This window comes from Macaca mulatta, chromosome 7 (assembly GCF_049350105.2).
Source record: "Macaca mulatta isolate MMU2019108-1 chromosome 7, T2T-MMU8v2.0, whole genome shotgun sequence".
In the NCBI taxonomy this organism is placed as follows: domain Eukaryota; kingdom Metazoa; phylum Chordata; class Mammalia; order Primates; family Cercopithecidae; genus Macaca; species Macaca mulatta.
In genome coordinates, this window is record NC_133412.1 from 13,186,318 (window position 1) to 13,201,478 (window position 15,161).

Consider the following 15,161-nt stretch of genomic DNA (forward strand, 5'->3'; position numbering starts at 1 on the left):
AAAACTTTTATAAGGCAGTTTCATAATACTTCTACAGATGGTAATTATTCCCATTGGTGGAGTCCAGGCTGTGTGTTATTACAAAGTTTGCACCAGCATAACTAGGAAGGGATCTGGTTAGCCAAAATGAAGGATATCCTAAGTTCCAAAACTCTCGTTTTAATAATTTGGGCTGTGGACTCATTTTCTTCATGTCTTTCTGTGTGTTTGCCGCAAAGCTGTGAAAAGATTCTTTCATTTAGTGCAGTATGTTTGCATTCATGATAACCACTTCCATTTCTTCCAGAGGTTGTTGCTCTCTCCTTTCCTTCCCTCCTACAAAGAAGAAACATGGGACATTTTTTAAAAGTGACCATCCTATGGGAGGCTGAGGCAGGAGAATGGCATGAACCTGGGAGGCGGAGCTTGCAGTGAGCCGAGATGACGCCACTGCACTCCAGCCTGGGCGACAGAGCGAGGCTCCATCTAAAAAAAAAAAAACCATCCTAGTGCCACAGAGATATGAAAATACTATTTTGATAGAGAATCTGCATACTTTCTAATACAGCACATAATTGGATTTTACAGTCTTCAAGAAGAGCTAATTTGGCTTATAGTTAGTATTTTATGATCAATGTATTGAATTTAGATGATAGTTTTCCATTGGATCTATATCAAAATTGTTCAGTAAAACCTCAGTCTTTAGTATTTTCGGAGAGTAAAACTTTACCTTAAGATTTCAAAGAGGAAGAAAAAGCTTATTTTGCACAATTCTGATTTTTGGACACTGGTGTCCACATCCAGCAACAGGCTGCAACACTTCAGAAACTCCCATTGTAGCGTAAAACTCAGTAAAATCTGATTTTCTATTAGGATAATTTTATATAACCCTTGTTACATCTCAATTTAAGGAAATAATTAGAGCAAATTAGATCACAGGAAAGTTTAATTAGCCTATGGTAGTTTTGAATTAAAGTTCATTTTCTCTGAAAATTAGGAAAGCCTGAGAATTTAGTTCTTCATTATGTGATAATTTAGCATCATAAATCAATAGCATCCTGGGAAAGGGACGGGGTATGGCAGTGGTCTGGAGGGTGGTGTGCTCAGTGACCTGGAACCAGACTGTGCCGTGGAAGCTTAATGGTCAGGGGCAGACCATTATAGCACATGGAGACCCAACTATTTCCAGTGCGTTAAATTCCAGGTTAAAACTTCCTAATCTTGATTTTGCATTTGTGATATTCACTTTACTTGAGGAGTTCATTAAACAGATATTACTTAAAGAAAAAAAATCTTATTCCCATACTGTATTTGCTGGAAGCCTTTAAGATATTATAACTTGAAGATTTTATCTTATACATACATGAGGCAGTGACTTTTCTGGTTTTAAGTATTTTCACTGTTGTGCTATAATTTTTGTCACAATCACATAAAAGAGCTTTCCACAAATACAATGTGCAGAGAATGTGGCTTAATATTTACTTTGTGTACACAGAGGATTTGGCAAATCTTTTACTGATAATTAATGCCTTTAATTAAAATTTATTTAGTCATGGTGACTTAATTTGGATTAAGGTCAATAATTAAGCTCTACTTTTAAAGCCTGGCTGAAATCTCCACTCTTTCAGTAAGTCTCCATGAACCCTCATCCAGTTAGTTTCCCCCGTTTTCTTGCAATGCCCTTTCTAGTCAGCCTTCAATTAAGGTTATTTATGCATGCTTCTTAACCCTCCTGTGTAAGTCGAGGATTCCTGTCATTCATCTTTGCACTAGCCACAGCACTTGGCACAGGGTTTTGTCTATAATAGGTGTTCAATAAATATTTATTTTAGTGATCATTAATGTGAGGAGGTATGTATTATTCAGACCACGTGGCTTTGAAACACATCTATGTGCAGTGAAAACGTAAATTTCTTCTTTCAGTGAGCAGCTTAGTGTCCACATGATCACCACCACCCATCTCCTCTGACATCTCTATCCATCTCAATTCTAGACCAATGAATCCAGTGTGGAAAGCAGGAATCACACCAGCCAAAATCATGTTACGTCAGTATTTTGTATCATAAGTAGAAAGCCTTCAAACATTGAATTTAGCAGATTATACAGATCAACCATGAAATTGAATTTGACTTTTGCTGAATACAATGAGTCATATCAGACCCTTCTGCACAGGAGAGTTCAAATAAACCCAGTAAAATATTTCCGCAGAAGTAATTGGAAGCATTTGTACATGTATTACACTCAAATTAATAATATGAATCTTTTTATTGCAATTTCACCATGTAGATATTTTTCTATACCTCTTTCCATTGGTTCCCATCAAAACACATACATTTTGTGTTATCTAAGGACCAATATTTAATTTTGGAGAATAGTTAATATTAATTTCATATTGGTATTTAATAAAAATGTCTAATATTTATAATAATAAAGGCTGTGTTATAACTGATCACACTTTTATCCAACATGAGACAATGAAGGCAGAGAGAACTGGCCAAGGCTTACATGGCAGAGCAGAGGGCATATAGGGTTAGATACCTGTACTTTTCTTCTCTTGTTAGGATGTTGAGCTATACCACTGTATTGTGAGTCTATTACCTAAAACTGGTTTACCTATTGTAATGTCTGAAGCAGGACCCTGAATATCCCTCACATAAATTTTGCTTCTGAAATCATTTTAGACTTATATTTAGGCATGATGTCTCATATGGGAATTTGAAGTATTCCAAATAAAACAACGCACATTGAGAAAATATGACTTGAGTGGCCTTATCAATGCTTTGCCATTTAGTAAGGGGAATTTATGGTCTAACCCTTTCAACTTACCCAAATTGAGGATTTTGACTAAAATATCATTGAATTGTACTCTAAATGATGAATTTTATGGTATTTAAATTACATCTCAATAAGTGGTTTTATTAAAAAGTACATTTCCTGAAAAACTGCCGACTACCTATGTAACTATGAATGGTTTCAAAAGTCACCCAGATTTGACTATTCAGAATACGTGTCATTTTAGACAAAAGATTTGAGAGCTAGAATCTGTAACTTTTCTAATCACAAAAACTTAGAGTCTCAGATCAGATGAATGATTTGGCCAGTATTTCATAGTAAGTTAAAGGCAAAGACAGGTTTTGAAGTCCATTCTCCTAAGTTTCCGAGAGCAAAACTTGCTATTTGAAGTTCTCTTGAGTTAATTGCATTGCATCCTGTCTTCTAGGGTCTACACTTTTTCTAAGATTTGTGATCTCTCAGATAATAGGTAGTGTTATGCTTAAGAGTCAGATCACTTGGTACTGGCCCCAGAACTTAAAAGTATCGAAATGAAATAAAGTTGGATTTAAATAAATATTTTTGGGGAAAAGAAAAATGCTTTCTCATTTTCTTGGTTCTTATTTAATTAACATTATACATATCTTTCATTTTAAGATATTTAAAATTATTTCTGGAAAGGAGTATAAGCAAATGTGAAATTTCAAAAATAAAAAATAGGAGTCATAACTTTGGTGTTACATTGTCTACCCTGTTGATTGTCTCTGAAATCAAAAGCTCTGTATCTTTAATACTATTAAGTCTGCCTGTGAGCTATAAGCCATTTCGTTAATTAAAACTTTTTGAATTTTTCTCTAGAAACCAAAACAGACCACTATACTTGCAGCAAATATCCATTTCATTGTACCACATTGTGGTTGAATTCACCATTTTTAAAAAAGAAAACATTTTTTAACCTTTATTTTTAGCTTTTGTTCTAATTTCACTTTAAGAAATGTGTTTCATATTTGCAGCCAAATGAACTTCATATTTGCAACAATAAGAAAGACGTGCTTCTTTCTTTGAAACAATAACCCCTGTTTTTCTGAGACATATAAAAGAAAACTGATATTAATGGGGAGATATACCATGTTCCAATATGGAGAAAAATTTTTCAAAAACTAGGTTCTTCCTAATTTCTAGGTTTAATTTGGTTTTATTCCAGATTAGCAGATTTTCTTTCTTAAATTTTACAACTGTTCTAAAATTGATCTTATCTGGTCTTATCTTTTTTTTTTTTAAGAAAATAAAAGGGAGGGGAGCAGAAACTGAAGATAAATTGATGTAGATTTTTAAACGTAATAAAAGCTATAACAATAAAATCTATGGTACTGACATAGGGATCAATGAAAACAAAAATGGAAGCTGGGGGGAAAAGACTCTAATATATACATACTAGAATTTAAATGAAATGGAAAAATTTTTAAAAGCTACATCCTCTGGAGTTTGCTATGGGTAGCAAAAGATATATTATATCTCTTTCAGACCTTTCCAAACATCTAATCTCTTCCTGCTTGTAGAGGTTGTTTTGATGGGGGAGAGGGCTGAAATAATTCAATCAAGGGACTTAATCCACAAAATTTGAAGCATTGTAAAGAAAAAATGTTATGCCAAAGTTGTCTGTTCTTTGTAAAGTTAAACTTTAGAGGGCTAGACTGCTCTTTTAGCCGTGAATGCTACCTTAGAAAGCAGGTCCTGAAATAAGTATTTTTCCACAAGTTGTTGATTAGTGATCCCAGGAAATATTGGCAGGGGAGCAGAGAAGTAAGACAGGGAGGGAAGGCGGCCCAGATAGTTTTTATCAAACACCTTACCACTGTGGGCAAGTGGAGCCTGATCTTGCTGGGGAAATGTGAGCACTGGTGTAAGACATACACCTAGACTCATCCACTCCAACCAAACATGAGACCACTCGCGTATTTACTCAGCACATTCTCTGTTAATGGTCTAGGGGTGCTGGATTGGGGATAAGGATAGGTGTTATTCTCTAGGCACTTCCAACCTGCTGCTCCTGTAGACAACACAAAATTTGGTGGCCAGATAAAGCCTTGGGTAAGTAAATGGAGGTGCTGTTAGTTGGAAGTCAGACCGGCAAGCTCTGAAGTGCTAAAGGCCAGGGGAAAGAGATGAGGAAAGAACTAGCACTATCTGACACAAAGGCCAATACTCTAGGATCTTACTTCACACAGTAAAGAAATAAGGATTTTTGGTGTTCCTGTGATAACCTGAACTGAAGAAACAACAAACAACAAAAAGACGGGGAAGGAAGGCTGACCATTGTTGAACTCGGGAAAGACTTGTGATGGGAAAGATAAATCAGTATGGAGAAATCAACCTGGCCTCTGGCCAGTCTAAGGAGGAATCACTGTGACCATGATCTGGGGGAGCCACTGAAGAATTTTAGATGCAGTGATGTTTCACAATGAATCTTGGGGTGTTTCCCTGTCTGTTTATACTCTCCCTCAATTACTTCCAAACTCTCAGTAAGAATTCGAGTGTAATACCCTTGTGTTAGCAGTGCCTTGGGAAATAAAGACAAAGGGACTGTGTCCCTGCTAAGAATGAAGCTGTTCAGAGTGGTGATATGATGGTCACACGTGTTTCACAATTGAGCAAGGGTTTGGCATGAGATGTAAGCACTCTGAGAATGGAAGTCCCAAAGGTATCCCTGGAAATATTAGGGAGACTGCTAGCAATCCTGTTACTTCGTATAGATTTGGTTTTAAAGAATGACAGCAGAAGGCTATAGGACTTCTGAATTTACTTAAAATTTTGATGTATTGCTTATTTGAAATTTTTGCATTAGTTTTGGTTTTTCAAATACTGTATTGAAATATTATTTATATTAATTACTGAAGGTTTTTTGGTTTCCCCTTTAAGTTTTTCCCAGAGGTGAGTTCCTTACTCATTTGAACCAAATGCTCATCTTCACATAGAGATATTTGGGCCCCACCATATAAAAGAAATAGTAGTATCAGTTCCTGGGCAAAGGAAATGGTGATGGGAATTGATTTGCTATTTGGGGTGGTGGGGGGGAAAGAGGTTGTAAGCTCATTCTTTGTAGCAAATACATTTTTGTTTATTGTGTTAAAAATTTAAAATAACATTAGATTTTTGGATACAGAAGGGACTTCTAAGCATAAAATAAAAAAAACTACAAAGAAAAATATGCATAAATTTGCATAAAATTAAAGCTATTCATTTCAATAAGCATGAAACAAGAGAATCTAACAAATATTTGTAAAAACTAAGTTATTAAGACATTAACATTTTTGAAAAGTAATTTTGAAGTTAGAATAAAGATCCTTAAAGCTATCTGTACTTCTTAATACAGGAATCTCATTGCTAAAAACTTACCCTTATAAAATAGAGATGTGGACAAAGATTTGTGTGTATCTGTAGTGTTTTATAGCTTACCAGTAATAACAAAAATTCTTGAATCTAAATGTTAAATTATAGGAATAAAGAAATTATGACCTAACCATAGAATGGAACATTATACACATATAAAGTATGCTTTTAAAGATGATTTAAACTGGCCTTGAGCAACAGCAGGGGGTCTACATGGCTGAAGGGACAACGGGAACATGCCTTTGAGCTGACCATGATCATTGTAATGGAGACTATACTTGACTGAAGGACAATTTGGAAGATCTCCTGCTTCCAAAGTTTTTTGGGTTGTGTAAGTTCTATGGTTTCTGAGTAAGATCATAAAGGAGAGGAAATAAAAAAATGACTTAAGTTGGATTTCCTAGGATGCCAAATGTGGTTTGATTTAGAAAAATATATATCATGCAGGAAATATAATCTCACAGTGATGGGATTATGGGTGATTTTCATTTTCCTGTTCGTATTATGTTTTTCAGCATTATATTTAAGAATGTGTTCCTCGTGCAAAGGTTTTCTTCTCTCCCAGCTTATCACTTTGGTATATCTTCCAGATGTTTTAAAGAAACTTCTTTCAAATAAATGTGATAATTTTGAGCTGTAGGAAAAGGCCTACAGCTTGAAAGTGGAATTATTTATCCCAGTAACTTTCATATTTTAATAATATAAAGCCAGGCTTAGGAAGCATATGTGTAAAAGGAATGAGATGGCAGCAGAAGTGTAATGTATGTTTCGGCAAACAAATGTCAGAAGATGCTTTTTAAGATGAAGTTATAAGACAATTCTTTTGGTCCTGGTTGGTGAAGGTTGTTTTATCAATTGCTGAGATGTTCATTGTTCACTCATTCTGTGTGAAATCACAGGTTGTAACATTAGGAACACTAAACTGAGCATCATGGGCCTGAGTTCCCAGTGTCTCTTCTAACACTCTCCATCCAGGAGAGCTTAGCTTCCATTCACCTACCAGAACTTCCTTGTTGTCTGCAAAAGGAGGAACTTTCTGGAAATCTTTTTTGAATTTTCAGTTGCATCTCTTTGAAGTATTTGCAAATAAGATTTTATTAAATCAATATTCATAAGTGGAATTCACCATTAGAATTGCCCACTTGGAACCTACAAAATATGCGCCAACCAGTGATGGCATTTTATACAATTCCTTGTATCTTTAAACCTGGTCATAAAAGTTCATAAGCGACTCCAGCCCAGAATCTGAGAAAAGCAATCCTTTTAATCTAGTCAAATAACAAGGAATCTCCCATTAGAAGATACAAAGAGATAGAAAGAGATGATATACAAATATATCATTATATATGATACATATTTAAAATTATATCTATGACATATACACTACACCTTAGAACAAACTTTTCATGTAAATTTGGCAATTTTTGATAGCATTTTAAGGTCCATCTTTATTTTAGGGATACTGATGCTTCAAAACTGGACAGTGAATGTACTTTAAGAATAACAATGAATCTAAAGTACAGTACCACCATGTTTGCTCGATGGAAATATCCAGTGCTGTACCACAAGTGTTAAATTGTTCTGCCTTAAAGAGTGACATCATGCAGGAAACTCAAATCAAGTATCAAATAATTCTTTTTTAATTACAAAGGAAGCATCCCCTCTCTGTTTTCTCCCCTGTGGTCTACTTCTTATTTTGTCTCTCTGACTCAATGACTTCAGTGAATCACTGGGTACAGTTTGCTATCCAACTCGAAAGAAATATTGACTGGCAGGCTCATTTATTTACCTCCCCCCAAAAAGGAAGAAAGAAATCTTTTAAAAACTCATTGAGACTCCCCACTTTGAGCACAAAGAGGAACATCTTAGATGAAGTGTGAGCTAAGGAGAAGGGGAGTAGCCAGGATGGCATATTTTGAATGTGATGCCACCTCTCAGATGGCTTTCATTTTCATGCCCGGGAGCATCTTAAAAAAAGAAGCTGGATATTGCATATAAAGTTTAGAGAATTGAGTATTGTCTACTAAAGCAACAAGATTTACGAGAAACGTCTGGCTCAATTGCATTAAGAAAAAAAATGATTTCAAAAAAAATCACTTCCCCGCCTTTTAAAATGAAAACCATCTGCAATGAAAAATTTAAAATGATAAATCTTCTCCTTTCACACTGCTACTGATAAATGGTTAGTTTTCCTCCTCTTTTTGGAGGGAGCAGAAAAGGGATTTAGAAATATGTGATATTCATGCATGCAGACTTTTGGTTAAATATCTATATACTCTTTTCCTGGAATTTTGAATAAGATTCTAAGTTTGTATTATTATAATCATATGATATTACGAGAGCTATCACATGGAAACTCCAGGCTGTAACTTTTTGGAGTTGAGGTTCAATAACATTTGACCTTTCTTAGCTATGAAAAAAATTTGTGTTTCCATACATATAGTGATTTCAAATTCATGGAATATATTTACGTCAAGATCTACTCAATGTAAAACATTTTAAATTAGCCAGTTTATGCAAGCTTATGTTTATATTTGATGTTAAATATTTAATAATGTTTTTTATGGTGAAACCTCTTAATTTTGATTAAACAATCTATGGATTCTAACATTTATTCTGAACAAAAAAGAAGAGGAATAAATCCATAATCCTTTCTTTTTCTTCTCTAATTCATGTGCCCCCAGACACACAAAGTGGGTAATGATTAAAGTAATAATGCTACATGCTAGTGTCTTTTGTTTGTTCCATACTATAAAAGCCTGTAGGCAAGTGTCCATTGTTTCATTTTACCCAGATCTTAACAAATAGTGAGATCTTAAATAAATGGCAATGACTGAATTCACATAAAATCATTCTCCATATACTGTTGCCCCCAGATTATGAATCTAGAGGGCACTGATTTACACGTGGCTTACTCTGAAGCAGGAGTGAGTAGAACTGTCCCTAATGGGGGCATCTGTTCCTTTCCTCAAAAAAGGGGCACTCAGGCTCCTTCGGAAACCTGCGAGTTTAATTGGAAATTCTGGGTGCCTACTTTACTAGTCATAAACTAAGTAATTGTTTCCTAATGCAAGCTGGCAGTGCCATTGAGGGCAGATTATACAGACCTGCCATCCTGAGGTGTTCTAAACAAGTGACAAATCATTAACAGCAGGTCTCTGGATCTCTGTGAGTGAGCTCTGTGGCTGCTACTGGAGGGAAACAAGACCAGAGAGGAGCGAGGGAGATCTGAGCAGGCAGAAGCTGCTGCATTAATGACTGGCATTGTCAGCACTGTGCGCTGGGGATGACTGCAGCATCTTCACTTTCACCTTCTCGGGTGTTGCTATGGGTACCATCTCAGAGGTGTCATAGAAAAGAAAGAGCAGGAGGTAGACTGATGAACAACATAAGGAAGTAAAGGATATGCAATGGCATAACAATATGAAGACATTCTTCCCATACAAACGAGTGTGTTGCATACTTCGATAGGGACCCATTAAATATGGAGGATGGCAGACAGGAGAATTGGTTGAATTGTCAACAAATGACAAATAAAAGGTGCTTTGGAACTATTTTATGGCCCCAATTATCCATAAAGATAATCGTAGTACTGGACCTTTATCACTTGGGTACAATCTTTTGTCACTAAATTAATTTATGAGCCCCTGGGAATTGTATGCATGCGTGGTGTATGGGTGTTTTTGCAGTATGGCAAGACTGGGGAAAGCTGTTCATTATTTTAAAGGCTGTGGGGTTTTTTTTGCCCTCTTTTCAAACTCCTGCTCTCTCCCCTGATCAGAGATTCTGTGAAGGTGCCAACTCCCTAGCACTTTGACTTTGAAATTAATCATGGTAGCCTTCCCTCTCCATAATATGTTAATCATCATTAGCCCAAATCTCTTGCTCTCTCCCTCTGTCATACTTGAGCCGCCGTTGGATAAAAGTCAGAAAAAAAATTATTAGGAGCGTTTTAACAAATTGCAGCATTTCAGTGATTATGTAGCAGTTGTCAGATTCCTTCCTGGCAGAGTTGGAAAACTGACATTTTCTTAGTTTCCCAAGTTTATGCTATTTTAATAAGTTGAATAAACAATGTTGAGGTAGAAAACAGGTTTTGCTACCCACCTTTATTATATATAGTGTTATAATCAGAGTCCAACCATATATATATTTATAGAGGAGATTATTAAAAACATTCTGGTGAGAATACAGAGCAACTTCCCCTCATCATTTGATTGAAAACTGAAAGTTCATATTTTATGGGTCATGTGGCATTCAGCCTTTCCAAACTGGCTTGAGTAGTTTCTATAAAATATGTAGCTGGAAATTTTGGTTCTTTTAGTTTTCTTCTTTCTCGTATTTACTTTTTTTTTTTTTTGTACTTTTGTTTTTCTGTTTTAAAATCATGGTAGTTGCTGGGAATGTCAACCAAAATAACATTCATAACCTGAAACTACCACCCATTATTTTCACACATATATAACTGTCACTGGAAACCAAATTCTGGGGTGAGCTGACCAAACTCTTGGAAGGCTATTGCAGATACTTTTCTATAAAAAATGTTTTTACTAAAATCACACAAAAGAACCCTTGGCCCTGGCCCTACTGCATACTTAATTTTTTAAGGCATCAGTTTACTCAGGCAAAGAAACAAGAGATGTTCTTAGAAAGGGATGAGGTCCTGACTTGCAGACACTTTTCTTTTTCTGGCTATAACTTAAGGTGTAGATCGTTGGTAGAACTAGAAGTAGATATTTATGGGAAAATGAAATTGGATTTGACTAAGCAGTGAGAGCTAAGACAGATTTGAAAATAATAGAGAGGACCTGATCTGTATTCATTAATTTGTTCATGAATTCAACATTTATGGAACAGTTTCCATGCATCGGGTACTGTACTTGATATTAGGGAAACAAAGATGAATTAAGACACAGGCCTCTCCCAAGGAGCTTGCAGTCTAGAAGACATGGTCTTTTATTTTATTTTTATTAAAAAAAGATGAGGTCTCACTCTCTTGCCCAGGCTGGGGAGCAGTGGTACCATCACAGCTCACTGCATCCTCAAACTCCTGGGCTCTAGGGCTCCTCCTGCCTCAGTATCCTGAGTACCTGGGACTATGGGAACACCCCACCATGCCTGGCTAATTAAAAAAAAAATTTTTTTTGTAGAGATGGTATTTCCCTATGTTGCCTAAGCTGGTTTTGAACTCCTGGGCTCAAATGATACTCCCACCTTGGCCTCCCAAACTGCTGGGATTATAGGCATGAGTCTTTGTGCCTGGCTGAAGACATAGTCTTTAAATAGCTTATTATATAATGCTGTGAGCAGCATGCAAGCATAATAGTGTGATCTGAGACATCTAAAAATGAGGGCAGTAGTGAGATTATAATTCACTAAGTGGTTTCCAGAGTATAAAATAAAATGAATGCTTTAATTTCCAAATGCTCTTAAGGTAGGAAAAACAATTTGAAGTATTAAAAACAAGAGAAGTACATTGAAGGTGGTATTACAAACTCCTTGCTAGACAAGGGTAAGATGAGAGCCAACACAAGGGATATAGTTGGGAGAACCACAGAATAGACTTCAAAATTTGGGACTTAATTACCTATATGTTACTGTATCCACCTTGAAAAGAAAATGCTGTTTGCTGAATTAAAAGTCATTATTTCTGTAAAGTGTGCCCTAATGGCAAGTAAGAATTAAAAGGTTCTTAAAGTCATTCTTGGGTTTGAGCTGTATATAACCAGGGCATTTTTTTTTTGGTAATGGAGTTTCTTAAAATCAATTATTATTTTATTACAGGCTTCAAAATAATTGTTCTTCTAGCTATGATGTCAAGTTATATCTAGTCCAGCCAGAGTAGTATTGTGAAGAAATAATTTCTATCACAAAAGTCAGTCATTATTCAATTAACTAATTCTATCACTAAATTTGGCTTTTGTTTTGAATTTCTTACTTTTCCAGATTTGAAAGTTGTTTATAGATACTAGAAACATTCAGAGTAGTATGTGCGGTTTATAACGTTACTAACTCAGCACTGGTACTTACTAAACAATAATGCCACCTGTCATTAGTAACAATAAAAAGTAGCACCCGTTAAATCTTGCAAGATAACTGGAGGCCATCAAGTCATCCTCCTTAATATTGCAAATTTTAGTAAAGTTTATAAAATTATCCAGCTGATTTAAAAATTGGATTTAATATATTTGGAACCTCCAAATATATTACAACATGATTATAAATTGCTCTGGGAATTTTTTTATACTCAAAAAAGGTCAGCTTTTACTACAATGTAAAATTTAGAGCCCTTATTGAAATATGTCTTCCAGCAAGCTGTGAGGAAGTTTTATGCAACCATTAAATATATAAACACTTGTAAAGGACAGTGTATCTATATATACATATGTGTATATGTGTGTGTATTCATATTTACATAAAGCATGTGTGAATATACATTCTCATATTTATCTGTACATATGTCTGCCCCTGCATCTGGAAGAATATATTTGTGTTTGTAGAGTTGGTCCAGTGTTCATATCCAAATGCAAATTTTGACTCTTAGAAGCATATTTGTATCTTTTCCTTTCTCAGTAGTTTTGCCAGTTGGTGTATTTCTTTGCTTATTTCCACTTTTTCTTCCTCTGCAGCATCCCCCATGAAGTGGCGCTGAAAGATCACGTTAGCACAGTTCCATGATGTGAAATACCACAAGTCTGCAATTTTTCGGTCTTGAGAGTGTCGCTGGGCTGAGAGGATGGAAATCTTTCAGTAATTATACCAGTTTGTATTCGTCTCACATTTGGGACCAAATACAAATCCGATCCACTCTTTCTCCCTGTGAATATTCATAAAAAACAAAGTGCCAATTCTGGTCTAATCATGTATGGAACCAAATATGTTGATGAGTCCTAAGTATATACTGTGTGTCTGTATACATATGAATATATATATTTGTACACACTAATTTTGCTTGTGTCCTCCTCTGTGCAATTTGTTTGTTTAGTATAGGGGTTGCTGTTATAATGTGTTAATAAGCTGCTGAAAGCTTGGCACCTATTACTTGAAATGACAGCTATGTTAGAAGCCTATTAACACTCCATAGCAGCAGCTCTGCAGCTACTAGAAATGAATTTCAAAGAAGGTAAATGAACAAAAGCGATTCATATCTCTTAGGAAAGCAAATACCATGCCTAGAACCATATATACTTTGGAAATGTACAGTGTATAAAATGAAAAACCTCTTCCAGTTAAAGAAACAGCGGAAGGGAATATTTGGAGAAAGGAAGACTGCCTAAAAGATTTCCCAACAACCTTGAAGACATAAATGTAAAGGATACCAAACATAACTTCCTCCCTTTGTTTCTATTGTATTTAAACCAGAGCTGTGTCAAACTTATAGGAACAGAATATAGTACAGGTAGAGGAAATTCACTTTTCATGAGCAAAAGTTAAATCATCTGGATTTAGCTCAAACTTTTTCTTAGTTTCTGAGCTTAGAAGGATACCCTGTGCTATTGTTCTCTGAAGCAGGGCTCTTTATGAGTCAACTTGCTCTGCTTTTGAACTACTTTACTTACTTTTGACTGTCATTGGAATCTGCAAGATGGTTGAAAGTCCTGGGTAAACCTTAATCATGATAATAAAAATGTGGTAAGTTAAGTTCAGAGTAGGTGTTTTTCTTTATCCTTTTTGTGATACAGTGTGTGTGGGGGTGTGTGTATGGCAAGGTGTGGGAGCTGGGTTATATGCTAAGAGTGCAGTTCCATAATTCTAGGTTAAATTAAGATTTAACTGTATTAACTTTTTAAGGCCCTTGCTTTTGAAATCAGCTGCAATGAAAAACAAGTACTTTTACATTTCAACTTATGCATGCACAGAAATTAAAAATTGCTTTCAGAGTTTGTGTAAAACTAGCAGTGAAAAGTTATAATAGGCAGTTTCATCTTTAGAATAATTTATATTACCTCTTTAATATCAGGACAGTAACACATAGTAGCATTATCTTTGTGTTCATAGCATCATAATATCTATTATATAGAATATGTTTTATATACCATGCTATTCATGATATTTCTGTGAATGGCTACTATGACTTCTAAAAAGAAAAGCTGGAAAGGTCTTGGGAGAGAAAGAAAATGGGTGTAGACTCTAAAAATCTGTATAAATATAAGCCAAACATTCTTTGTGTACATGCATGTGTGCATGCACAAATAAGGCTTTACAAATTAGATTGGGATAGATTGTCATGGAGGAAAGAGGTGAAAATAAAGGCAATCCTCTTATCACTGAGACTCAATACAAAATGTGTTTTGAATATTGTCTAAATATTCAAACTCCAATTTCCCAGGTAAGCTGACACTACCCTTGCCCTTTGGGACACTAACTAGAAATGCTCTTAGGTGAAATCCTGTCAACCAAAACTTAGTTTCCCCAGCCCTTCTGTACACTAATAGTACATTGACAATTGATGCTCATTATGAATTTAAAGGTAATTTTGTTTGTTGAATCACTAACGGTTTAATTATGCTCAGTATTGTTTGTACAAAATGATTTTAAAAAATGGATTCTAACATCTTAATGTGTAACCCATGTGTGATATAGATAGTAACTCTATTATTCAGAGTAATTGATTAACCCAAATGCCCTACTTCATATCTGGTGGAGAACAGGCTAAATTTAAATTAAGCAACATTTTATTAGCATTTTTAAAGACTTGTATTGAGAAATGCCAATTACCAGTTGTTTGTGAGCTGCCCAAATATTAGAATGTTCTGAATGTATGGAATGGAATATGATCATTCAAACAATAAAGCAATAAAACCGAAACTATATAACATTAGTATTCCCTAAATTGGTAAACATTAAAGTAATTGTGTTTCCTTGCTCTTTAAAATAATTATTTGATTTTAACCTTTTATTTAAAACATAACATATATATGGAATAATTAATGAAGAAATAATGTATAATTCAATAACTTAACCATGAAAAGGAAACACCCACGTGGCCATCACTTGCCAGCATCTTAGAACGTTTTTTC

General features: G+C 35.1%; 1 long non-coding RNA gene across 2 annotated transcripts in view; it reads left to right on the forward strand.

Moving 5' to 3' along the window:
• LOC106999127 (uncharacterized) overlaps window positions 1-14,949 on the forward strand; it is a 318,273-nt gene extending 303,324 nt beyond the window's left edge. Inside the window, exon 4 of one of the 2 annotated variants that reach the window (XR_013395494.1) lies at window positions 12,771-14,949. This is a non-coding gene — a long non-coding RNA (uncharacterized LOC106999127). The remainder of the gene's footprint in view (window positions 1-12,770) is intronic. The other variant, XR_001445826.3, reaches the window with a different exon arrangement.
• Window positions 14,950-15,161: the final 212 nt, after the last annotated feature.